The 27,171-nt window shown below is 44.9% G+C and overlaps 1 long non-coding RNA gene across 21 annotated transcripts in view; it reads left to right on the forward strand.

The window, feature by feature from the left end:
* The window catches only part of LOC113615468 (uncharacterized), a 148,055-nt gene that overhangs the window by 39,226 nt on the left and 81,658 nt on the right, over positions 1-27,171 (forward strand). For 12 of the 21 annotated variants that reach the window (XR_003431015.1, XR_003431011.1, XR_003431012.1 and 9 more), the window contains 2 exons: positions 9,470-9,517; positions 10,782-11,125. This is a non-coding gene — a long non-coding RNA (uncharacterized LOC113615468). Of the gene's footprint in view, positions 1-9,006; positions 9,124-9,469; positions 9,518-10,781; positions 11,126-27,171 lie in introns of those variants that run through there. The other 9 variants (XR_003431023.1, XR_003431025.1, XR_003431021.1 and 6 more) reach the window with 5 other exon arrangements.

The raw sequence follows: 27,171 nt of genomic DNA on the forward strand, positions 1-27,171 counted from the left end.
GTTTAATGGGGGACAGAGGTGTGAGCCAGCATGGTATGTTTCTGAGATCACTGGAATGTTCATTGCTGAGGGTAAAGTGGCAGGAATGATGACTAGAGAGGTAGGCAGGAATCAGATCACTGAGGGTGTCAACTTTGCCTCTCACGCCATTACTTCCCAACTTCGCTGACTCAGTCAAATCACCTGGGGAACTTAAAAAATATAAAGGTGTTCCATCTACATTCCCAGTGATCTTCTCGATCAGCTGGGTTTGACAGTCCCTTCTGGAAGCAACAGGAAGCCATTGGCAGGTTGGTAGCAGGGGAGGGACGTAGATCGTCATATTGGATCCCTCTGGTGGTGATCTACCTGGAGGCGGGTGGATTTCAGAGGGCTGCTACTGGAAGCACAGAGACCGTTAGGAGTCTGTTGAATTTGTCGAAGTGAAATTTCATGGTGAATGGAATAGGGCAGTAGCAGTGGGGATAGAGAGGAAGAGGCAGATCAAAAGAGATTTCAAAGTCTTGGAATCCTTATGATGTTGGGGCAAGGGTGCTGGCGAGGGAGAAAGAAGTGTCTAGTATAATTCTCCAGGTTTCTGGCATGGCTGCCTGGGTAGAGTGTGCTGTTTCTGACCAAGATCAGGAGTGGAGGGTGGAGAGACAATGAGGAGCAATTGATCAGTTCAGCCTGGAACCTGCTGAATTTGAGGTACTGTGAGACATCCAGATGGGAGGGCCGCTACTGTGTCCTGGAACTCAGGGCTAGAAACAGATACGGGCCCCTCTGTATGGGGGATTTAAAGCCACGTGAGTAGCAGAGATCTCTCAGGGTGACCTCATGGAGAGTACACCTTCAATTATTCTACCCCTTTCTGCCTTCAAGGGTTGTTCTCATGGGGAAGCAGAAACTTTATTTTTTTTTTAACTGTTTCAGCAAGACAAGGCAGAGTAATAAAAGTGGCATAGAAGATGGATTTAGGGAAGCTGAGTTGAAGCCCTGCCCCTGCCACTTCGCCACTTTGTGCAGAATTGAGTCTCTCTTAGCCTCTAGGTCTTCACCTATAAGACGAGAGTCGTAGGGACTTCCCTGATGGTCCAGTGGTTAAGACTCCATGCTCCCAGCACAGGGGGCCCAGGTTCGATCCCTGGTTGGGGAACTAGATCCCGCATGCCACAACGAAGATCCCGCACGCCGCAATGAAGACCCAGCGCAGCCAAAAAAATAAATGAATAAATATTTTTCAAAAAAACACGAAAAACAAACAAAAAAAACCCAAAACACTGCTATGCATCACATAGTTTAGAAAAAAAGATAAAAGTCGTAGGAATGTCTGCCTCACAGGATTATTGAGAAGGTCCACTGAGAACATGTATGTGAAAAATGCCATGTAAGGAACCATAGAAAACATTAGTCGTCCCCCCCCCCCAAGATATTTGGACCAATGTGTAGGAATTACAGGGAGGCAGGTTTCGGCCCCATGTAAAGAAAGGCGGTCTAATGCCTTGAGCCTTTGGCTGATGGGAAGAGCTTTGGGAGGTGGGAAGCTCTGAGGCTCTGGAGGTCTTTAAAGAGAAGCTGGGTTCCTAGGGCTTCCCTTGAGAGTTTTGTCGCCAGGGGTGCTGTAGCTCAGATAGTGTTTGAGTTATGAATGTACTTCTTTATCCTTCCTCTGAAAACTTTTACACGACTAGATTGTTTTCTAATTGTAAGAGTAACACAGGTACATGGTTGTTTCTTTTTCTTTAAAATCTCTTAAAGCCCTGGGTGTTTTGGCTCCTAAGTGGAGTCTCGGTTTATACACCCCTAATAACCAGGTAAACTGCTTCAGGGCTTATCGCATGGGGGCATTTATAGGCATTTTTATTCTAATGCTCTTTAATGAGGGTTTGGTGGACGCTGAAGTGTGTCTGTGTAGTGTAGCCGGGCCTCCCTAACATAGACAGGGCGGGCGAGGGGCGGAGGGAGGAGGGGGGAGGGGTGGGCATTCTGATGTCGAGACAATTCCGAATTAGACGTTCCTTTAAAATGATTGATCTTTATTACTTGCAAGCAGAAATGTTCTTATAAACAGCAAGCCAAATATTGCCAAGGAGAGGTCTTGATGGAGTATGTTCCAATGAATAGGTAAAGATCATTTGAAATCAGCACACTAATTATTTCTATGCAAATGAATGTTGTCAGAGAGCTTGGAAACAAGTTGTTCTCTGAGCCGGGTTAAACATCCCCTAAGAGCTCATGTTTATACTCCTAATTTACTCAGAAACCCATTGCTGCTGTTTTTTTTTAATAGATAGAGGAAAGGTAAAATATGCCAACCCATGATTAGATTATCACAAGTTTAGTAGTAGTTTGAATTGAATTATAGTTTTATGTATTTATTTTATTGCCAGTCACTAGTGTAACGCACATTTGCTAATGAGGCCGAATTTTCTTGCTAACTGTCTCTGCACAGCGATTATTGCTCTAAATGAAAGGTCTCCACCCAAGCTATTTGATGAGGAGTTATCTTTCTGATAGTTTAGGTGACTTCCTGGCTCTTTTAAAAACATCACCAAAACAATTGTCCCAAATAATAGTCATTTCATACCTAGCAAATATTCTAGCTAGGAAAATGCTACTATAAACCATATAGAGGTGAACAATTTAAAAAAGCCAAGAATGTAAGAAAATGCATTCAGTCCTAATTGTGGGTGGATCCTAATTTCATCTTTTCATTCGGCAGGGCCTTCATGACCTTTGCAAGGCCCTGGGTCAGCTTTCGATTATCCTTTTTCGTTGCACTGTAGCTATGCCAAGGGGTGGTGGAGAGAAGCTTCTAGCTGATCTTTTGAAAAAGCGAGTGTTCAAATAACCCTTGCCTCCGCCACCTCACCCCCTGCCCCCACTGCTCATCCATGGGGACTGGTGGGCCAAGAGGGAGGGAGGACTCTGTCTACGATGGCCTGGACTTCAAATCCTGATAGGGCCAGGTGGGGCAGCAGTAGGGGTGGAAGACTGAGGAACGGAATATGGTGGGATGGAAGTTGGGGGAAGGCAGTATTAGGTCACAAGCCAAGCCACAAGAAGATGGGTCAGAGTTAGGGGTAACAGATACGAGGAACGGTGGAGCATAGTTCAAGTCTAAGCCAGTCAAACCCTGCTTGGGCCATGGTGACCCAGCAAGGTGTTAAGCTTTGGCCTGACCACAGATGGAGGCTGGGCAGCTCAGTAACCAGGCTGTTCTGTAAGAGGCTTAGAGTTTACATTCGCTTACCCCTCACAGATAGCCCTCTATACCAGTAAATTACTCCACGTGACACACTGCCTGGACATTTTCTAGCGGGCTGGCTTTAGCGGGTGATGAAGTGTGTTGGAAAGAGGCCCGCCGGGAGAGGACAAAACTCAGGTTTTAGCCAGTCCTCTGCCACTAACTGGCCAGGAAACCTTAGGCGAGTCATCTAATCGTTCAGAGCCTCAGTTTCCCTGTGTATAAAGTGAGGCTCGAGGAGGTAGAGACGCACAGCTCATCCGTCACTTGTGAGTTCTGAAGCACGGAAGACAATTCTGTGGCCTTCGGCATTCAGCTTGTTTGACTTGAGGGAAAGAAACACACCCTCAGCACTACATTTGAGCTGAACCTCTGGAAACCCCAAGAGTCAAAATTGAACTCTCTATAGTCAAATCCTTTCCCCAGCTTGTTTGCCGGAGCCAGGAGTGTTGAAGAAAGTCTGTGTTCTGTTGGGCTATTTAGCATTTGTGGGAATAGCACAGAGCAAGCTGCACAGAGTTCTGCAGATGCAATAGCTTCTGTACTGTGTTACAGCAGAGGGCCGCTGTGTTCCAGGGACTCCGATGGGGCTGATAGCCCCCTAGTGACGCAAACACCACCAGCAAGCTGGAGCCCTTTAGTCCTTTGCCAGAATCACACATGGCTGCTTTGCTGAGGGCTGGGGTTAGATTGAGGGCTTTTCTGAACTGCCCACCCTGTCGGTTCCACCCTCGTGAGACAAAAGACATAAGGGCTGCCAGTGGACTTTAAAATGTAAATTTAAAAATAGCCCTTAATTACAAAGAATAGCTTTAGTTATAGCTTGCTGCAGGCAGACCACACATTCCTGAGTGGTTTTACAAACGAGGGAATGGCGAGTAGTTGACAGCACCGCACCGGTGAGTTCTTCACCGGCTGCTGGTCCGCACCTAAATTGTGATCCTGAAGCACCGCGGTTTTCAGCCAAATCACAAGCAAAACACATTAACACAATTCGTTTCCCTTTTAATTGCGCTACAAAGAGGAGTCTGTCTTTTGCCTTTTTTGACGTCTCATCTTAAAAGCAAAAAGACTTGAGCTAAATCTGTGTCTATACCCAATAAAGCTTGTTTTCATTTTCTTACCCAGCCAGCTAAGATTTATACATTAGTTATTCAACTGATGCATCTTAAACATCCTAGTTAAAACACACACTGCTGGCCAGGCACTGTTCACCCCCCAGCAGACTTTTGCTTGCCTGCAAGGAATGAATACTTGAACTGTAAATGGGTAAACTCAGACTTTCCATATGGCGAGGTCAACAGAACTCACGGTGAACATACAAAGGATAGAAAACTAATTATTACTGAGGTTCAGGTAAGCGATTTCTTAGGCATTTTAGCTGTCATGCTGTGGAATAATTGTAAACCCACCAGGAAGGAATTGCAAAACACAACCTACTTATCCCTTCCCCAGTGGCTATATCGAATCTTTTTTTTTTTTCTGTTCTGTAGTTTGTGCCAACCCTCTATTTAATCATTAAAAGGAACGTTATTTTAAGTGTTGCTTCCTCAATGACAGCGTTTGACTGAAATCGTACAGAATGGTGACTTTGCCCAGAGCGCGACTTCCACATTCTGGCATGATTTGAGGCAATCAGAGCTATTAGTAATGGAATGCAGAGTTCCGTGGCAATTTTATTTAAAGTTTTGTTTAAGTTAATATTACATCTGACTAATGTAACCATCTGTATCCAGCCAGTCCCATCAGTGACAACATAAAATCGTTAACCACCATGTCACAGGCATCAAGTGCTTTGGCTTTGGTATAATTTTATGAGCATGCCTTCTTGTACTACTTTATTACTATCACTGAGACATCAGTAACAGCAGCAACTTTTCCAGGCACAGCACAGAACCCAAGCTAGGGGTGTCCTAGCTTTGTGACTAAATTCTTGCTGCTCCTAGGTCTTGGCATGTGCTATTACCTTGGCCAGGAATGTCCTTCAAGTGTTGGTTTAAAGGCCTTCTCGAGAGGTCCCCCCTCTTCCCTCTGGTACTCTTGACCACTGTACCCATTTGTTTCCTTCGTAATATTTATCATAACTTAAAATGATAACTATATATTTTTTCTTGTCAATTGTCTCTACTGCGAGACTACAAGCTAGATGAGAGCAGAGAGCACGTCTGTTTTTGTTCACCCATATGTCCCCTTGCCTAGCGCAGTAAGGAGGGACTCTGGACATTTGGGGGAGGGGACTCTAAACGGTTTAATGAATAAACGAGACAATGTGGCAAAATTACAAGGAGGCAGGGACCCCGTATGCTGAGGACTTCCAGAACAATCTCGTGGTTGCGTTCGGTCCTGCGGAGACCTGTAGGACTTTACAACGGTATACTCACGGGCATACTGGACGTTTCCACCTGATGATCCACAGACATTTCACAGTCAACGTTCCAACCTTTAACTCATCAGCTTGCATCTCAAATCTCTTTTTCCTTCTCAGCGTCGTAGCTTGGATAATGGCACTGTCATGCGTGTCATCACCCAAGTAAAATGCTTGGCATTCATTCTCCCCCTCTCTCCTCAACCCCAGCACCCAGTCCTGTGAGTGTATCCTCCTGAATGCCACTTGGACCTGTCCTGTCCTTTCCACCTCCATTGACATGACTTTTTGGTTCGGGTCCTCTCTATCGCTTATTGAGACTCCTGCAAATGCTTCCTGATGGGCTCGCTGCCTCCCTGGTCTTATACCCTAAAGACCACCTCCCTCCCTGCAAAGACTCAAACACTATCTTCTGTCCCTCTTTCCAGAATTCAGTAAGGACTGGCAATGTGCAGAAGTAGCTGGAGCCTTACTAAGAGATAGTAAAAGATTGCAGATATATGATTTCTTCAAGATTAATTTCCTTTTTGTTTTTCTGCTATGGTTCCAACAGAATAAGCTATTAAAATGCTTTGAGCTTCTGAACGAAAGCACAGAACTGTGCCAGCAGAACACCATAGAGGCTTCCTTTATTTTCTGCTAGCATCTATCTGTGATGGATGATATGACCGTGAATCTTCACTTAAATATGGAATGCTGAAATAATCATAAAATCCCAGAGTGTCAGAGCTGGACAAAGGCCATCTGCGTCCTATGTCTTGAGGCTCAGAGAAGGGAAGGGCCTTATTTAAGGTCACAAAGTGATTTAACTGCAGAATTAGGACTCAAACCCAGCTCTCTGTATTCCTCAAGTGAGCATGAGGCTTCATTTGGATGTGTTATCAGAACATTTCGCAGCTCTGTGATCCACTCCCCGGACCACTGTACTGTGCTGTAACTTTTTCATCTGAACTTTTTTTTTTTTTTTTTGCTTCTCTTGTGCCTGAGTGCTAATCGGTGAGATTAGAAAGTCTGGTCTGATCTTAATAAAGTGACTTACGCTTCAGTGATCATTTCCAAAGGGAGCACTTGGGAGCACTAGAGGTTTCTAGGAGCTGCCCTGGGTGCCTCCATGTGTATCAGTCAATGGGTCCCAAGTAAACAGGGCTCTGGGCTGCCCATCCCCATTTCATACTCCATATGAAGTTTTGTTTTCATCTGTTTTGTACGGGCTACCGCTACCCTTGGATTGGAGTGACTTCGCGTTGAAGAAGTTTTGAAAACTGCCTCAGGAATGCATTGGTGGTTTGCTCCCCCATTTGCGTATTCCAATTAAACAATATTTCTGTGGTTTTGTGTTTATTTTTGTTTTTACCTATCTCTTTACAATGATAAAGGACAGGAAAAACTCCAGGCTTGCTCATGTGGGTGCGGTAATGTGAGTATAGATTGTCTGTAACTTGCTGGTGGACCAGTGCCTGAGGCTGGGGTTTTATGATGTCTTGGCTACGTGTTAGTGTGGATGGGTCCGGTCTACCTAAAGGGTCCTGCCCTTCCTCTCAGGCCAGGGAGTACGTGGGACTGCTTGGTAGAAGATGTGTTGTCTTTAAGAGTCTAGTATTTTTTTTCCAGCTTACTTGAATTCCACATCTTCAGTCTTTGACACCGACCACTGGTAAGCAAAGTGGAAGGTCGGACTTCTGAGAGCCAGACATTATGGTGGCATAGTAAAACACTACGTGGCCATCCATGGAAGGGGGAGGTTGATATTGAAAATTGATGGAATGTGTTCACTGTGACAGGTCCCAGGAGATGGCCTCCCAGTTTCTGGCATGGGAGGGGATGGTGGGAAGGATGTAGGGGCTTTGGAGGAGGGACAAATGGTATGTCTCACTTCACTGTTTTCCTTTGGTGCTCAGAGATGTTGACATACTCTTGATACTTCTTGACATGATGAAAGGCAAGGCCACCCCTAACTTTGGTGGGCCTGGGGCAAGGGCGCAAAATACAGGCTCACTGCAAACTCCCCTTTCTCTCCAAGCTCTTGGCTCTGTCCCTTACCCTGAGGGGCCCTCCACACAAGCCTATAGACACCAACCTTGCTCCTCAAATTGTGGACCCCAGCCCAGAGCATCAGCATTACCCAAGCACTCATTGGAACTGTCAACTCTCAGGGCCTACTCTAGGCCTACTTAACCAAGGTGTGGACTTTAATAAGATCCCAGATGATTCACACGCACATTAAAGTTTGAGAGGTACTGTTGTAGCCCACATGGTCAAGCTTCATCATCACCGGGTAGAAGGGTAACAGCTGCTCAGTGGACACCCGTCGTTCACCACTCAGGCCTAGGGTTGTGTCCATCTGTGGTTTGGTCCATCCTCAGGAAAGCAAAACTAGGGCAGAGGATTGCCAGGCCATGAACACAGGCTTGGGGCACATGGGCAGGGAATTTCAAGGTCTTGGGTAGTTTGAGAGTGGCATAGAAGAGGGAAGCATAGACGTTGGGTGGGCAAGTCCCCTTGGCCCCATAGATTCCTTGCTCTATGGGCAGTGGTGAGGCTGGAGTGGGGCCAGAGCAAGGCCCTGTAAAGTGTGAGGTCTCGGGCAGGGACCTTGTTGCCCCAGTGTAAGAGCGATGCTGTTGAAGGTTTTCCTAAATGTCCATGTGGATGGGGGTAGGGTGGGAGCGGTTCATGAGTCCTCAGGGTACTGAGCCGCTGCCGTGCCTTGCTGGCTCTTTGTGGTGTGGCGGAGTAGTAGTGGTGGGGCCATTATTGCTTTAAAAGGGAATCAAAGCGAACTGTTCCAAGCACACTCTTGAGTAGCTAGGGAGATACATCTGTTGACTTCTCTGTCGAAGGTAAACCGTGGAGGTGCTGCCTCTAGTGCCTAATGACAATTCAATTAGACCAGCTGTCGGCCTCTAGTGGGAGCCAGTTGGATGTGGGTGTAAAGGGCTTTGAACAGCTGCCTCCACACCTAGGTTGCAGGCAGTTTCCTCAGTGAATTAAGAGCAGTAGCTGGTGTGGTTGGGGTGAGGTGGCCAGTGGAGGGATGAGGATGCCATTTTGTATCCACTGCCACCTAGGTGATGCCACGGTTGTGGGACAGAAGCAGGTCTGAATGAAGTCCATTAAATCGCTATCACATCTCAGCTTCTTCATCTGTAAAATGGGTCTAACAGTCCTTTCCCTGCCTGCCTTGCAGAGATGTTGGGTGCCTCTAGTGAGATAATGAACGCGAAAATGATCTTTTGTCTGTCAAGTGGAGTCCACGTGAAAAAAATGATGGTCATCCTGGGGGCTTCCCTGGTGGCGCAGTGGCTGGGAGTCCGCCTGCCGATGCAGGGGACGCGGGTTCGTGCCCTGGTCCGCCGGGAAGATCCCACATGCCGCGGAGCGGCTGGGCCCGTGAGCCATGGCCGCTGAGCCTGCGCGTCCGGAGCCTGTGCTCCGCAACGGGAGAGGCCACAGCAGTGAGAGGCCCGCGTACCGCAAAAACAAAACAAACAAAAATGGTGGTCACCCTACCATTTGCTATCTTTCCTTTGTGAGTGTGCTTTCCATTGCATATGAGTTTTAGATTTAAGTTGTGTTCCCCTTAGCAATGCACAAGGCTCCGTACAAAGCCATCTCTGCCCCTCTGCCCAATGCCTTCCAGCCCCTTCCAGTGGTGAAGATGCCCTGCTGTGGTTCTTGTCTTTGCAGTTCCACAGGCGGGGGAGGAGGGTTTTGTATTGGCAAACATTTCTGAAAAGACAAATAATTGCTCTGGAAAGAGAATTCTTTTCCCTTCCAAATATTCATATTTACTGGTTTAAATTGATGTCACTTTATTTGTTGGCTAGCGCTGTACAGTATTCCACTGAGCAGTAATTATTCCTTTGCTGTTGCAGGAGTTTGCCGAGAGAAGGGAACTAAATCTAAAAGAGTGAATCCATCTGGTACGTATGTTGAAGCTCTCTCTGAGGCCACTGACACTGAAATGCTAATGCTAGATTTTTATCTACTGGTATCACTTAGACATTGATATAATTCGAGCTAGTGCCTTGGATTGCTGAATCAAAGGCTGAATTCCATTCCCTTACATGGCACTGGATGCCCTGCACAGTGGATTGATGACCTTGGCAGAGCACAGGGGTGAAATAGACCTTGCATTCCAGACCTGCCATCTGATTGTCAGACTCTAGTTGCCCCGGCCCCCCCCCCATCACGGATAGGTGCTAAAGGTCTCAGCCGGAAGACTCAGTGACGTTCAGTGCCTGAAGCATTAAGGACTGACCTTGGCAGGCGAGTAGTAATCCACCCCACCCCCGATGCTGCTCAGTAGATAACATCTGGAAGTAGTCTGATGACTCAGTACTAAGTGCCCCTGGGAAGAGCCCCTGAGGCCCGTGGGCGCTAATTAGTCTGCAGTCACCCTTCTTTTTTTTTTTTTTTTTTTTTTGCGTTACACGGGCCTCTCACTGTTGTGGCCTCTCCCGTTGTGGGGCACAGGCTCCGGACGCGCAGGCTCAGCGGCCATGGCTCACGGGCCCAGCCGCTCCGCGGCATGTGGGATCTTCCCGGACCAGGGCACGAACCCGTGTCTCCTGCATTGGCAGGCAGGCTCTCAACCCCTGCGCCACCAGGGAAGCCCTGCAGTCACCCTTTTTACATTAGGGTGTGGGTGAAGCTGGGACAAGCTCCCGGAACCCACTGAAGGCTGTCCTGCTTCGTTGGGGCTCTGACATCCCTCCTAGGCTTTGCTAGGCCTTTTTCTGGGGTGCTGGGCTCTGTCTCGCTACCTGGCTGCCAGCTAGGGTCCAGTTCAAGTAAACTCTTGTGGGAACACAGTGTTTCTACCTGCCTGATGACTAGTACTGCCACTGCTGCCCAGTCTTTCCTAACCGGATTGCCATCTGAAATAGCTAGCTTGCATTTGTCGTAGTTTTCTGATCTTTGTAACTTGGAGGGCCGGTCAGCCCCCTTGGGGACAACTCTGTGGCTCTCCAAGTTCTGCCTCCATTTGACCTGTGCTTGTCCTTTTCCTGCTCTCCTGGCATTGAAATCTTTGCAGTCCCCACTATTGCTATAAAAGCTTTGCTGCAAAATATGGGCAGTAGTCTATCTTATCCCATAGTCCAGTTATACATCCATGGGACACTCTGGGCATCTCACAGTTCACTTGGGGTGAACCCACTCACAGTTCTTGCCTCTTCTCTCCAGGAAGCATTAACCGAAGAAGCCACAGGGGGATCTGCCAGCCTCCTATGAAATAAAATGCTATGCGATACCAAACAGCTAACTGTCCAGATTTATTAGAAAAATCTGGCTGCCCTAGCTTTTTGACAACTTTCTCTTTCCTCTGTGGTCCAGCGTGAAATAGACTCTCCAGTGTGCCTTGTCATTGGGAGGAATTTGAAACTGCCGTGTGTCACTGGTGCATGGCTGAAGAGAAGGCAACGAAAGGATGACCACCATTTCCCCCCGAAAAAACTATTAGGGAAGGTTATTGATTATTTTCCAAATACCTTCCACCTTCATCAGAGGACATTATGATCATTAAAGAGGTACTGTCATGTAGCTTTTTAAAAATAGTTTTCTCTTTTTTGTTTTCTTAATAGCGACTGTGCCCAAGTCCCTCTTTACGGCCCAAAGGTGATGTTTTTGCTTTGCCCATAGAATTTCTGGCAAATGGACTCAAATTGCTACTGCTTTTGTCAGCTGGTGCCTGGGTTTACGTCAAGGTCTTTAGGAAGGCCAGACAAGTTCAATTACACAAACCGTTGTCGACTGCTACCAACACGCTGCCCCTCTCTCCTGTACGTCTTTTTCTACCCCTGCCTCCCGCCGCTTTCCATATAGGCTTGGAGGTGTCATTTTTCTTTCAGAACTCCAGGTTTTTGGTTAAAAATTATGCTACATGTACATGTTAGCAAACTTTTTGGTGACGTCTGAAATCGGGTGGCATTTGCTCTATACAGTAACCAGATCTCCATCATATGCAGATTATCCACAGCATATCTCCTTTAAAAGTCCTTAATGACATGCATTGTGCTTAAGCCCTCAAACCAGTTCATGGGGTTAAGAGGGAACCGTTGTAGCATTTCTGCCTCGTGCATGTAGTGAATGTTGGTGTTTGGTCTTTTAGTTGTGGCTCCTGGACTAACCTTCGCTGTTGTCATGGACCACCTGGACCTCTGGGCTGCTCTTTTGTGTTGAGGCGAGAGGGGATGTTTTGTTTCCTCTTGTTCTGCATTTGTTTCAACACCATGAGCATCAGAGATCTATTAACTAAGAAAACTGTGGCTCTGTTCTCCTGCCAGACTTCTGATTTCTCAGTGCCCAGGTGAGAAACAGAATCCTATCTGGAGTAGTCATTTGCTGCAAGCTCAGAGCACACGGAGGGCCCAGGAACATACACTGCACCTGTTTTGTTTTTTTTTTTTTGGAGTTGAAAGGCTTCCATGAGGCTCCTCCCGTCTTCTGGCCACACTGAAGTAGTATTTTGAGAAGTGAGGTTTTCCTTTCTTTTTTTTTCTCTTGAGATCTGAGATCACTGTTTGTTTGTTAGTTTGTTTAGGCTCTTTAGCTCATATATGGGGTATGTAAGCCTTGATATCGGCTGTTCTGAAGCATCATGTGGAGTAGTATGCTTCAGTTGGTACATTTGTTACTTTAAGAGATCAGCGAATGGTTTGTGGTGCCTTTTAAGATTTGTTTAACACATATTTATCGAGTACCTCTTATGGGCTACGTGCTATGCTGGGTGCCAGGAATGAACAGATGAGAAGGGCGCAGTCCCTACTCTCAGGTTGTCTCATAGTCTAGTGGGAGAGAAAGACATATATCAACAAATGGCTGTAGCACTCTGAGTGGGGTAGAAAATTCCTGGTCAAGGCACTGGCATGAGCAGAGGTTGACAGCAGGGAAATACATGGGTTGTTCGCCGAGCCACAAGTAATCTAGCATAGTGGAATGAGGTGTGGATGTTGCAGGAAGCTACTGGAGAAAAGACTGGAAGGTAAGGTAGATTTGGGTCAGATTTTGAAGAGTTGAGATTTTTAGCGTTCAGAACATGTTAGAATCCCTTGAACTCAAGATGTTGGATCAAAGTGACAATTTGGTCGACATTCTTAGAACTTTTGTTTAGTTTAGCAGGAGGTGGAAGAGAAAGCTATTAACGCTGAAAAACTGGTCCTAGGCCCTAGGGACCATGTGAGTCAGAGGTTAGAGCATCCAGTATGGCTTGGAGCTGCAGCTCTGCATCAGTCAGAGATGCATGTGATGTGTCTTTAGTTTAGGGAGGGGAGAGAAGATTTGGTCTTGGAAGAAGGATTGGGAAGGAAGGATAGTAGAGCTGCACCTACTCCCCAGTCAGAAATTTATAGTTTGATTTCACTATCATCTTGTCATGTCCCAGAACATATGGAAGTCCATATTTAAAAGTCAGTGTGAACACCTCACATCCAATTCAGATATAAAGGACCAATTTGGTTCATTTATGTGATTCCAGTTCACAAGCAGCCATGACATGATCAAATGACTAGGCTTGCAAGAGCAGCCAAAGATGGAGCCATTTAGGAATGCATTGGGCATATGATGGGAGCTGTTGTTGACAGTGCACCCTGATCCAGGCATATATAACTTACTCTGTGGTCCAAAGCTACAAGTACTATCCCTGTTCCCAACACACCATCTTCCAAATGGGTGCCGTGTTATAACAGGCAGTATGGTTGGATTGATGTGGCAGTACACACAGAAACACAGCTTTCACTAGAGGCTTCTCTCTCCTGATGTTTTGGATGAGTTGGGTATTTTGGGTGAGTCTCCTGACTCTTCTGGGTGATGAAATGGGCTTCACCATAAGCCATCATTCATCTTGCTTCATCTCTGTGTTACTTTGCTGTGAGATGCACAGGTCTTTCCTAGGCTGCTCTGCCTTATTCACTATTGGAGTGTAAGAGGTATTGCTCCTTTACAGAAGCACAGTACAAATTCCTCTAAACGTGAGCAGAGAAACTCTCTGAGGAAGAAATGTCTCTAGAACGAGGTATCAGGGTCCACTTGGGCAGCTGTCCTATTGTGACAGAGATGCTCCTAGGGAGCCCTTTTCTCCTCAGCCCTTGGAGAAACATGTACTTTCATGAGGATTTTATAATACAATCTCCAAGTCCTTCTGACGACTTATTCTAAGTATCCCTGATTACTTAGAATCAAAACTCTTCATTCATCCCTATCTACTGTTTTTATCATTGCTTCTTTTGGAATTATGATCCTGGAGATAAAAGTCCTACAAATATCTGGAGCCAGTGTTCAATCTAGAGGGACCTGTCTTAAAGGTCTCATGGTAATTGAGTTTCTCTATTAAAAACAACGTAGGCTAGACCCTCTTTTCTTCGTTAGGAATTCTAAGCACTGGAGAGGAAATTCACATACAACCCTGCTGCTACCAGCATCTTGTTCCTTATACTGGATCCCCACTAGAGTGTGCACATATAGGATGGTTTAAAATTATTTTTATCAAGGTAATAGTACAAATGTTCTTTTAAAACATCAGGCTTGTAACAACACAGACAACAAAAACAGGCCAGCACGGCTCCCTCTTAAGCCTGCTCCTTTGGAACAACCACCTTTTAACCATTTTAGTTATTGCCTGTGGTATTTACCTTCATATTTTACATGTTTTTACTGCTATTCCTTGGTTCATTATTTTAGATGTTGCTTGTTGACTTCCTGTAATGGTAGATGAGACTCTAGCTGTCTCGTAGTCATGCTTGGCTAGTGTATGCTGCAAACAAACCTCTCCTCATTACTGGTGGCTTGATACAACAAAAGTTTATTTCTTGCTCCTGCTACATGTTCACCCTAGGTGGTTAGGGAACCTCTGGCTTATGCTGGTCCTCTAGGCTGATGGAGTCTCCATCACAACACCCGATTCCATGATCTCTGCAAATAACAGGCTGACTACATCCTGGCTCTCAAAGCTTCTGCCCAGTTATGTCACAAGGCAGTTTCCCTCATGTTTTATTGATTGAAGGAAACCATAGGGCCACAGTTAATTTTAAAGAAGGCCAGAAAAGGGCAGTCCTACCACATGCCTGGAAGGAGATGCCCTGGAATATTTGTGAACAGAATCCCTCCATCTTCCCTCCCCTATTGCCCTAATATAAGTAAATTGCATATTTCTTCAAAATCGGTATTCAATGTTTATATTATTATAGCTTTGTAAATATTGGCCACTGGTAAGCCAATGCATTAAGCTTACATGTCCTTTTTTAAATAATATTTTATTTTCCCTGGGGTCAGTAATTGCTTAATTTTTATTTGCCTGGTTTTCTTTGTATTTATTCCTTAGTTTCTCTACAACATCCATCAGATTTGTCAAATAGTTCTCAGTATTATTTTCTAAATACTAAAAACTATCAGATAATATATCAATTTTATTTTTTCCTGGAGTGTTCCAGCCTCCTGCTTCAGTCTGGGCTAGTTGCTCTCTAGGCTTGCTGCACAGGTATCATCCTAGGACTTTCTGTCACCAGTTTCATGTGTTAGAGTCCTAGTTTTCTGGGTCCAAAGTCTCCCTCTGTTTTGGTTTACTCACTTGTTCTGTTGAGGCACATGCTCTAGTAGATTCCTAAATAAAGGCGTATGGGAAGTGTATTAGTCAGCTTTTTACTGACTAATGGTTATGCTGTGGTGGTAAATTATTCTAAAACCTCAATGGTTTACACAACAAGTTCTTTCTTACTCATGTCTTCTGTTCTTCATGGGTCAGCCACAGCTCTCTCTTGGTATTTTTCATTCTTGGACCCAGGCTGAGGAAGAAACCCCTTTCTGGGAAAAGCAGTTCTCACAGCAAAAGAAAAGGAGCACTGACAAAACCAGTGATGACTCTCAGTGCTGCTGCTCAGAATTGGCACATGTCACTTCTGTTCACATTTCATTGGCCAAAGCAAATCTTATGGCCAAGCCAGGTGTCAATGAGCATGGAAATGCAACTCTCCTAAAGGCAAAATTATATAACTCATCATATGAAGTAGATAGTTTAGCTACATATAAAATTATAGGTTGATTTTTTTCTCCCAGAATTTTAAAGACATTGTCTCCTAGTTTTCAATGTTGTTACTTAAAAGTCTGCTGCCAGTCTGTCTCCTAATCTTCTGTATAGGATTTTTTTTTCTTATACAGCTCTAGAAGCTTTTAGGATTTTCTTTTAACCCATATTATTCAGAAATTTTATGATGATGTGAATTGGTGTAGATCTTTATGCATTCATCTTTTCTGGCCCTTCCTTTTGCCCTTTCAATGTGGAAATTCATGTCCTTAGTATCTGAGAAATTTTCCTGTATTATTACTTTAATAATTTTCTTCCCTCTTTCTTCTTTCTGAAATTTCAATTATTTGGATGTTAGACCTCCGTGATTATTCCTCTACTTTTCTTATCTTTTACTCTCTTGGTCTTTATTATGTTCTACTTTTGGAGAGATTTCCCTATTTTAATCTTCCTACTCTTTTTTTCATTTTGATTATCATATTTTCAATATCCATCAATGCCTTGTTTTCTATCTTTCTCATAGCGTCCTTTCATGGTTTGTGTATACATATATATATGAAATACATAAAAATACACATTTATATATGTAAATATATGTAAATACATATAAACTTTTCTTCTATTCTCTCATTTTAGAGGCTCTCCCTAAATGTCTTGTGATCCTTGGCTGTCAATTCGTGTTTAAGAGTTGAGCCCTCAAAAGCTGAGTGGAAGCGTTGGATGGAAAGGCAGAGCTTGCCAACTAGTGGCTTCACTGTAGAGTGATTGGGCAGCGACTGCCTTTTTGTGGGAGGACATCCAAATGTCAGTATACAGGGGAATTTCCTCTAGTGACCTTTACTTATTCAAGGATAGAATCCCTTAGCCTGCCTGCACGTATTTTGGGATTGGGGGTAGGCTGGCTGGATTCCTGCCATTCCATATATAGACTTTCACTTGATCCCTCCATTTTCTGTCATGTGCCTCATCCCACCCTCTACTATACCCAGTGTTCCTAGTGCCCCGAGTGTGTCTGATCCAGTGTCTTCAGAGACTACAGCTTTTGTTTCCTGGGCACAGAAAGGGTGGATGGAACGGTTGCCTGGCTAGCTGCATGGGATGAAGGAAATGTGGGAACCTACTCCTCCACGTACATACTTTCAATTCCTGTTTTCCTGTATCTTACCCCTAACGTCTGTGGTACCTGGTATTTTTAAGTCCTAAGCCTTCCCAGAATTCTCTTGGGGCTAACTGGCTCACTTTTCTTTGGCATTTCCTTCAGTCTTCTAAATTGACACACACTCCTCCACTGACTTCCCATCTTCAAAAAATGTGTTGACAGCTCTCATCCACTAAGGTCTCCTTTCCTATTTTCTTAGTTTGTGTGGACTTGTACACTTCTCTCTCTTCTCTTTTCTCTCTCTCTCATTGTTTTGTTTTAATTTCTTTACTGTTGTTTTAATGGGGCTTCGACAGAGAGAGAGAGAGAGAGAGAGAGAGAGAGATAATCACATGTGGTCAATCTGCCATGTTTAACGAGAAGTCAAGCTGTGGTTAAAATGTAGTTTTCTTTACCTCATGCTGAACTAAACATGACCTTAAAATATACCCTTGATCTTCTAAATAAAAATAGCATTATACTTGGATAGGTGACATGCTTTCACTACCAGATTTCAAAGGCAAACTTGAATTTTGATGGGAATTAAAATGTATTTAGCACTTTCTGACACTGAACATGGTAAATAAGTAAACAAATGAATCGATAAATAAAAAGAAAAGTTGCTATAATGTATAGTCTCAGTTTAACACTTCAGATCCCCTTTTTACCCTTTCTCCCCTGCTCTGGGCCCCTGGAAGTAGACTTCTATGGACTGTATCACCCAGGCTTCCTTGACCCTTGGCTTCCAGTGGATTTGGCCAATGGGAGGTATCAGTGGGGGAGGGAGGAGGATTAGAGAGTTGGGAGGAAAGAGAGGTCTGGATATTTATTTCTCCAGCTCCCTCTCTGCCAGGTCACATTTGGCAATGATGGTGTTCCTCTATTTTGTGCCACACCTTCTGTTGGGTTGTCCCTTTCCAACAGCCTCAGTTTTTACCAGACTCTGTTCTCCTTCCCACTTCAGGACTAGGATGGTAACAGCTTTTCCCTGCTGCTGGTTCGGGCCTGCTGCCCAATCCCCTGGTCCCCTTTACCCTGCCCACACCTTCAGTTATACTTTGTGAATGTGTCCTCTGGTTGCTGCCAGGACCCTGGCTGACACAAATGCTATAGTAGAGCTATCTCATTATAGTCCAGGTACTTTTGGACAAAGTACTTCACTTGATGGGTCACAGTTTCTGTGTGTGAAAAAGTGTTGATGTGGCGAAAGGTGGTCTGGTCTCTTGCCCGAGAGCCCCTTCCAGTGCTGACATCTGCACTTCTGTATGATGCAGTGGTGGTCCATAGCCAGCTTGAGCTCCAGTTCTCTCTCCTGACTTTGTGGACCACTGTGGATAACCCTGAGTGGTAGATGATCACGAAACATTTTCTTTCTTCCTTTGTGAGGCAGTTTGCTGGAGTAAAAACAATACAGACTTTTGGAGTCAAACCAGGGTTCAAATTCAGGCTGTTACTTCCTTGTTGAATGACCTTGTGTACATTACTAAACGTCTCTAAGTCTTGGGTTCTTCATCTTAAGATGAGGGTGTATGATGAACACTGTTGGTTACCTGTCCAATAGCCATTTTCTTCTTCTCTGTTATAAGAATGCTGGTTTCCATAAGGTATGGAGTGGAACTTTTAGTTGGGTGTTGTGATACTTGCAGCTTGTGGTGGACACTACTAGTGTTTACTAACATCTGTTTCTTCCCTTCTGGGAGTGTGAAAGACGGTGGGACTGTGTGAGTACCTTCCCTGCTTAATTAAGGCCTTGCTGCCATTTCAATATCTTCTTTACCTTGTATTCAGAAATGTCCTTTGAAATCCACATACTTAATGACCATGAGGGAAAACGGCCTGTGTCACTTCTCGGCTGAAGCAGAGAAGAGCACGTGTGCCATCTCTGTGTGCTCTCTTCTCCCTGCTGTGGCAGCTGGCGGCACTACTTGTGGTAGAGCCTTCATCAGTCAGAGTCCCTAAGTGACCATGAAGAGCATAGAGCCTCGTCAACTTGCAATGAACATGTAGCATTAGTGAGAACAAACTGTTGTCATGTTAAGCCAGTGGAGTTTTGAGGTTAATTTGTCAGTTAATGGACAGCTGAAAGCCTCCCTATGGGCATAGGACATTATCTTCCTTGAAGGGTTGTATGAATTAGACTTTCTGGATTTGGTTCCTAGCTCTGTTATTTATTAACTTCTGTGACCTTGGTCAAGTTACTTAAACTTTCTGTGCCTTGGTTTCCTCATCTGTAGCACAAGGTTAAGCATAGCTCCTCCCGTGTGGAGTTGGTGTGTGTATTGAAGAAATTAATATACATGGAGGACTTAGAACAGGGCCTGGCAGGCAGTACGTGCTATGTAGTGTTTGCTGTCAGAAAGTATATATTTCAGAGTGTCCAGCACAGCATGTGGCCCTCATCAACAACTGTCGCTGGAACCTTCATTGCTGTTGTAAGCATTAGAACGCTCCATGTAAAGTCTTGGCACATAGTGATTGTGCTTACATTTTTTAAAAAAATTTATTTATTTATTTATTATTTTTGGCTGTGTTGGGTCTTCGTTTCTGTGCGAGGGCTTTCTCTAGTTGCGGCGAGCAGGGGCCACTCTTCATCGCGGTGCGCGGGCCTCGCACTATCGCGGCCTCTCTTGTTGTGGAGCACAGGCTCCAGACGCGCAGGCTCAGCAGTTGTGGCTCACGGGCCTAGTTGCTCTGCGGCATGTGGGATCTTCCCAGACCAGGGTTCGAACCCGTGTCCCCTGCATTGGCAGACAAGTTCTCAACCACTGCGCCACCAGGGAAGCCCCCTTGTGCTTACATTTGAATATATGCTCCTCATCTGTTAGGTCTCTTAGAATGAGATAAGCATTGCTCTCTAAGACTTCCTTTACAACATAGGAGTCATTAAGTGTGTGGATTTCAAAGGACATTTCCGAATACAAAGTAAAGAAGATATTGAAATGGCAGCAGAGCCTTAATTATGCGGGGAAGGTACTCATCAGAAGTGGCACTACCCATAAGGTTGAAGGCAAAGCGACCCACAGAGAATCTGCTCTTGGATAACGAACATTTGACTGCATTTGTCACTTAAACACTGTCTGTCCATGCTCTTTGTTTTGCAGCTGAGGGAACTTACGCCCCCGGAGAGGGGAAGGGGCTGGTCTGGAAAAACAGAGTCTGTCAACAGCATAGGCAGGACTAGAGCCCAGGTTTCTTAACTCCGAGTTCACTGGTAGGTAGAAAAAGCCAGGTTTGATCTTTTAACATGTGTGCTGTTTGGAAACTAACGCTGAGCAGGCAAAACTCTGGACTTGATGAGAAAATTAAAATAAGGCTGCTTTCTAGTCTGCGCTTTGCACAGCTCCTCATCTGTTTTGTTGGTGCTGGATAGCCCATGCCTTTGACTACATCAGAAGAAGCTTAATATTCTATCTTAATGCGTCGTCATTGGCTGTAAGAGTGTCCTGTCCATTCTGGCTTTTGGGTGGCCTGACCAGAATCACCACGGGCTTTGCTTCTTAGCCAACTAGAGGAAGGCAGAAATGAAAGCGGCCTGCCAGTGTGTTTTCTTTGTGTGCCTCTCCTTGGACACAAACACAGGAGGGGGGTTTCTATGGAGCAGCTAGTCTCCCCCCCATTTCGGATTTTGCTGAAGCAGGTAGTTGAACTCTTTGAGGAAGTCTGGGTCTTCTCTGTCTCGGGAAATTACTGATAACATCAGAGCCAGAAAGAGGTGAGTAAAATGGGCAAGAAAGAAAATTCATAAAAGTCACGCCAAGATTCAGATTTATAACCCCACCCAGTTCTCCCCCAGCAGTCCTTTCAGCTGTGACTTGCTTCCCAGGAAGCAGAAAACAATAGTCTACTGATTGAATTTCAGGCTAAACTTCAGGCAATTAAAAGTAAGGGAAGTAAAACCTAGTTACATTTAGAATCAAAGTCCAGATATCTCCATTGGGAGGCATAGTCTGTGTGTATACTTTGCAAGGTGGGCCTAGTTCTGAAGCCAAACTTGGAAGTGCATTCGTTTCGGTAATTAATCTCTCGCTCCAAGTTTCTAGCTTGTCTTTTTGGAGTTAATCACCTCCAGGAAAGTGCAAAGGTCTTATAAGTGAAGAGAAGGAAAAGCATATTAATTGTAACTGGACTAGGTCCGTATCATGAGAACTAGAAAAACCTGAGATCTTGGGATGAAGGGAAAGCCACTGGACAGCTGGATTTTAAGGTAGGGAACATGGGGTAAAGACTCCGTTGTTACTTCATGATCCCCCCTGCCACCCCAGGAGAATTTAACTGTCTCTTTTGCTTAGCTTCCCAGAGTAGGTACCATATTATTTAGAAAAGTATACTCATTTATCTGAAGTTCTCTAAACGCATAACAACTGCCACTTGTAAGTCATTTTTATCTTTCTCTGGTAGCCCTTTCTCTTATTCTTCTCTCTAGCACTCATTCCTTTGGTCAACGAATATATACCAGAGGGCTAGGGGTCGACTATGTGCCAGACGCAGTGCCAGCACCATGGATATCATGGTGACTGAGACGGTGTCCCTCTTGTGTATTGCAATATTCCATAATTCAGGAACTCATTCAGGGCTTAGCTGGGTGATTCTTGTCATTGACAGAGATCACTCAACGGTATTTAGCTGGAAGATGGGCTGGTCTCGTGAGCCCATCACCATAGCTTTGCTCATGTCTGGTGCCTTGGCGGATGGCTGGAAGGCTAGGCTCAGCTGGCCCTGTCAGCCAGAGCACCTACACCCAGCGTGGGGTGTCAGTGCGATTGGTGTTCTTTTTTTTTTTTCAAAGTACTAAATTCATTAACTTGAGATGTCGGGTTTTCTTTCATTAATAGTAATCTTTTATTTATTTATTTATTTTTATATTTATTTTTGGCTGTGTTGGGTCTTCGTTTCTGTGCGAGGGCTTTCTGTAGTTGCGGCGAGCGGGGGCCACTCTTCATCGTGGTGCGCAGGCCTCTTCACTATCGCAGCCTCTCTTGTTGTGGAGCACAGGCTCCAGACGTGCAGGCTCAGTAGTTGTGGCTCACGGGCCTAGTTGCTCTGCGGCATGTGGGATCTTCCCAGACCAGGGCTCAAACCCGTGTCCCCTGCATCGGCAGGCAGATTCTCAACCACTGCACCACCAGGGAAGCCCAACGATTGGTGTTCTTATGTGGAAGCTCTGGGCTCTAAGAGCTAGTGTTCTAGTGATCCAGGTGGAAGATTCATGGCTTTTTATGACCCAGCCTCTGATGTCCCAGAAAGTCATTTCCACTGCATTCTCTTGGCCTAATAAGACACTAAGGGCCAACCCAGATTCAAGGGGAGGTGATTACATTCCACTTCTCAGTGAAAGAAATAGCAATGACTTGGCAGATGTCTTTAACACCACAGACAGAGCTGCTCTCCTTGAGAAGATTGTACGCCATTGGAGCAGGGAGCAAACTGGTCAACAAACAATCCAGGCCACCTTGAAGAAATGACTAGAAAGCCTGTTGAGTTGTACAGGACTGCTGTTTCATGACTAAGCGGCAGAGAGCGTAGGGTTGTTCCCCTGTGTTCTCCTGGAGAGTTCCTGTGACGCCCCCTACCCCTTGCTCAGTGTTCCATATTGCACCCGAAAAACCAGCCAACTCTGCTGGCTAGCGCATGCTCACAGGGCATGGTGCACAGCCTCGTGTCCACCGCAGCGGCCTCCATCATTCTGATTGGCTAAAATCCAATTGTTTGACTGAGATGAGGGTTTGCTAAGTGATTACTAATTATTAGTCTTGTTCAGTCAGAATACTGGCATCGCTGTCCCATCCACTGGGACAGTTCCCCCTCTTCTTTATTTTGCTAACTTCTACTTATTCTTCAGAATTCAGTGTGAGGAGCCCCTCCTTCCTGGAAAACTTTTCTTGACCGTCCTTATCCCAGTTGGATTTAGATGTCTTCCTCTGAACTCCCTTAGCCACCCCTACCCCTGGCTTATCTCCATCATTATTATACTTATCATATTTTACTGTAATCTTTGATTTTCCAACTGCCTTCCCGCTCCCAGATACGTGTCTCTCCCGACATACACGGCTCTCCCAGGTGAAGGCAGATATTGAAAGAATCATTCCAAATGCACTGAGTGTTCCCAAAATGCCCAACTCTGAGCCACACAGGTGGTGATAGGGACTGTGTCATTGTCCCTGTTGTTGCCATGGTGCCTAGTATATAATAGCATCTCCATAAACGTTTATTAAGTACATGAATGAATGGTGGTGGTGTATTAGTTGAACACGTAGGTAAACTTACGTCACCCGAATGTCATTTTTTTTACTGTTAGAGCCCTCCCTAAGACTTTACCAAGCTGGGCCATGATCCAGTTCCATAAGGAACAATGGGGGCAGAGCCAACATCTGGGCCCAGCCCAACCCCTTTCTTGCCAGCCAGATTATGCGTGCCTCTGTTTATCCCTGGGTCAGTCTGATGTCTGGAGCTGCAAGGTGGTACCTCTCACGTCAAGGTTTGGTCTTCTCCCTTGTTAACCCTTGACTTCAGCCATCATGACCCTGTTGATGGATGAACTTCAGTGTCCTGCTGCCCATGTCCTGTCCTTCGGAATAATTTTAGGCAGCCCTTGACTGGGGACCGTGTCCTAGACCTGTCCTGAGCAGACATGCCTTGCCCTCTACCACCTTCTGGTGGACCTAGCTGACAGCTCTATTGATCGGTTCTGGTAGATTCTCCTTCCAGTATTGGCTTTTCCTGCACAGAATGTGATTTCTAGATCCTAGTTTCTTAGAACAAAAAAGGCATAGTCTTTGGAATCAGACATAATTGGCTTTGAAGGGACTCTTCTACTTGCTAGTTTTATCTCTCTGAGCCTAATTTTCTCAGCTGTAAAAATGGGGGTAATAATCACAACTTGGTAGAGTGTTTTAACTGTAGTGCCTGCCATGTAATTGCTAAGAAAAAGGCAGTTCCCTCACATGTTCCATAATGGTGTATTGACTTTTGTATTCAAAGCAGACATTGATGCCTTTCCCTTCGGTACGTCATTTTCTTTTAGGGTGTTTTCGTAGATGGTGATGGTGATTTCCTTCTGGGGCTGGCCTTGACCACACCATTACCAGAGCTTCTGGACTCTGGTCACATGGCATGTGTTGTATCTGTCACTAAGATGAGATTGAGTCAACATATAGGGCACAAGTAGCCATCATTGTTTAAGTGACCATTGTCGCAATAGATTTTTAGAAAATTTTATCAGACCTTTTTCAAGAGCATATGCAAGAACATAATGTACACCGAAGAACCCAATTATCAAAGCAGTCTGTAGTACGGTTTTCCAGAGAAACAGAACCAATGGGAGAAGTTCCACAATCTGCCATGTTCAAGCTGGAGACCTGGATAAAGCCGGAGGTGTAGTTTGAAGGCCTGAGAACCAGGAGAACCAAAGGCAGGAGAAGACCGATGCCCCAGCTCAATCAGTCAGACAGAGATTGAATTCAACCTCCCTCTGCCTTTTTGTTCTATTCAGGCCCTCATTGGCTTGGATGATGTCCACCCACATTGGGGAGGGCTGTCTTCTTTACTCAGTCTACCCATTCAAATGCTAATACCTTCCAAAAACACCCTCACAGATACACTCAGAAATCATGTTTAATCACATATCTGGTCATCTGATAGCCCAGTCAATTTGACACATAAAATTAACCATCACACTGCCAGGAAACTCCATTTGCTCCCTCCCTCATGTTCTGCCCAGCAAGGTATTTTCAGCTAGACCTGTAGGCATCTAGATCAAACTTGCTCGGAATTAATTTGCAGCAAGGTAGGAAGGGAATAGATACAGGTACCTGCAATTTGGGCAGCACTGCCCTTAGGGTCAGGGTCAAGGGCAGGGGCCTTGACTTGTTCTCTGGCCTGCCTTGTTTGCTTAGGTAGGACAGCCTTGCTGGTCTATCTGGCCTGTGAGTATCTTGTGCTGTTCCTTCAACATTTTCACTATTCACAGTCGCTGACGTCTATCCTTATTATACGCTTTCTTGTTGTAAAAGAAAACACGTGATAAAAATGCAAATAAAATAATCATATTAAGTGAAATGTAAGTCCCCTTCTCCTAGTGATCCTATGTCCCCTAGTTCCCTCCTCCAGAGGCAACTGGTACAGCCACCTTCTTGGGGTTCCCTCCAGAGTGAGTCTTACACACATAAGCATAAATGCAGATATTTGCAAGGTCTTGGGGCTTATCATCTGACTCTGCTCACCAGTTTGCATCCTTTGGCTTTCTGTTCATTTCTCTGGAATCATCTCTCTCTGCTACCCTGTTGTGGCTTCATCATTCTTTACTTCTCACCTGCTCTCAACCTGCTGCCCTGACCTAGTAAGACCTTTATCTGGAACAGGAAGAAGTAGAATTCATCGTTTAGAAAGAAAAAAGCATTTCTAGTTTCTATTTCCATTCTGTGTTGTCTAACCCTGCAAAATTAAATTACGCCTGTTCATCTGCCACTGACTCACTGCATTCCATGAGCAAAGCCATTTGCATTTTTCTTCACAACAACATCTTTCTCCTCAGGATGCTCTGGCAACTAATATTTTAAAATTCTCAGAAAAAGTCATAATAATAAAGCCTTTCCATCCTCAGCGTCTAGAAATTGAATTGAAACCAAAGCATAAAGAAGTATTATTGAAGAAGCTAAATAGTTTACAAACTCAGCAATGCCACGTAGAAGATTAAATCCAGTCGATTGGGAATTCATTTAGGGCACATCTGCATTCTTTGTTTCTAGACGTGGCCACATGCACAGTTCACCAAATGCATCTTCAGAGAGTAAGATATGTTGAGGTATTTAGAAAATGGTAGCATCGTACTGATAAAGGAGCAATTAGTTCTATCTGGGGAGGTGATAAATCCCTACAGAACACTGGGCTAGACTTTGAAGGTTGTGTGGGAGTTTCTCAGATAGGCAAGAGAGGGAAGGGCATTCAAAGCAGAGGGAAAAAATATCAGAAGAGTGCAGAATTGCAAAAGTGCCCTGGCGTATTCTGACAAAGGTGAAGAGTCCATTTTGACTAAGGCATGAAGTGGAAAAGTAGGCGAAAGACAGGCTTTGAAAGACACATTCTGTGCTAAGAAATTTGGATTTTTTTTCCTGTAAGATAACAGGAGGGCCCTGGAGAGCTTTAAGTATGGAAGTGATGTTGCCAATTTAAAAAATTTTAGATTATCATGGCAGCAGTGTGGAAATCTGACGGAGGGAGAGGGACTGCAAGCTGGGGTACCAGTTACCAGCTGTTTCTTTTGTTAGTCCCAAGTGAGAAAGGATGGGAGCTTGAGCCTGGGCAGCGACAGTGGGGATAGAGAGGAGGAGTGCATTTAGATGACCTGACGGACTACCTGTGGTGGCTGCGGAGGGAAGTGGAGGAAATGAGAGGATGGAAGATGGAGGACGGGAGTGAGGATGGAAATGAGCCCACAGAATTTCAGAGTTGGAAGGGGCCGCGAAGATCAGCTATCCTAGGCTAACTAAGTCCTTTCGGTTTCATCCCTACGTGTGATGGTCTTCTTTGAATATGTCCAGTGACAGGGTGCCCATTATATCTCATGGCAGCTTACTTCATCTACAGGTTGTTCTATTAAAAGTTCTTTAGGCCGCACCAAAATCCATCAACTAGTATCTTCTACTGCTTGGTCCTAGATTAAATTCCCTGGGGCCACCCGGGCCAAGGCTAATCCTTTGCCAATGTGAAAGCTCTTCACATACTTAAAAACAGCTTTCATATACTTCTGTGTCTGCTCTTGTCTAGAGTAAACATTTAAAGTTCCTTCAGCTGGTCATCAAATGACATTGTTTTCTACCCATCTATCATCCGAGAGGGCACAAAAGGCTTCCTGTGGAGTAAAGTGTGTCAGTTTCTTCCCTTGTGATTTTTTACTGGTCCAGATAAACTCAATGAAAGGAACCTCATATTAAAGTCAACTTGGAAAGGAATAATATGGAAGTATTTGAGAAAGAGGTAATAAAGGCCAGTCTGGTAACACGATTTCAGAAGCTTAAGCCTTGAATCGGTTAGGGTTGGTAGTGATACCATTAACACGGATATCAGAAAACAGGAGATGACTCTCACTATGACTTGCAGAATGAAAATGTTAGGAAACCACAGACTCTGGAGTAGGAAAGGCCTTTAGAGATGAGCCGTTCCAAGTCCATCATTTTACACATGGGAAGAGTGAGGTGTGAAGGGGCAAGAGACATGCCCAATGTCCCACAGCTGGTCATTGGCAGAGCAAAGACTAACCTAGGACTTCTGATTTGTAATTCAGTGCTTTTCACCTATACCATGTGTTCCCTTAATTTGGAAGGCAAGCAAGGGCCAGCTAATGAAGGATACTCTTTTACTATCTTGTCTCTAATCACTGTCAGCCAATTATATTTCACTCTGAAATATATTTCAAAGGGTATGTA

This window comes from Aethalodelphis obliquidens, unplaced genomic scaffold, assembly GCF_003676395.1.
Source record: "Aethalodelphis obliquidens isolate GAN/ISIS:26980383/991018 unplaced genomic scaffold, ASM367639v1 scaffold118, whole genome shotgun sequence".
Taxonomy (NCBI): domain Eukaryota; kingdom Metazoa; phylum Chordata; class Mammalia; order Artiodactyla; family Delphinidae; genus Aethalodelphis; species Aethalodelphis obliquidens.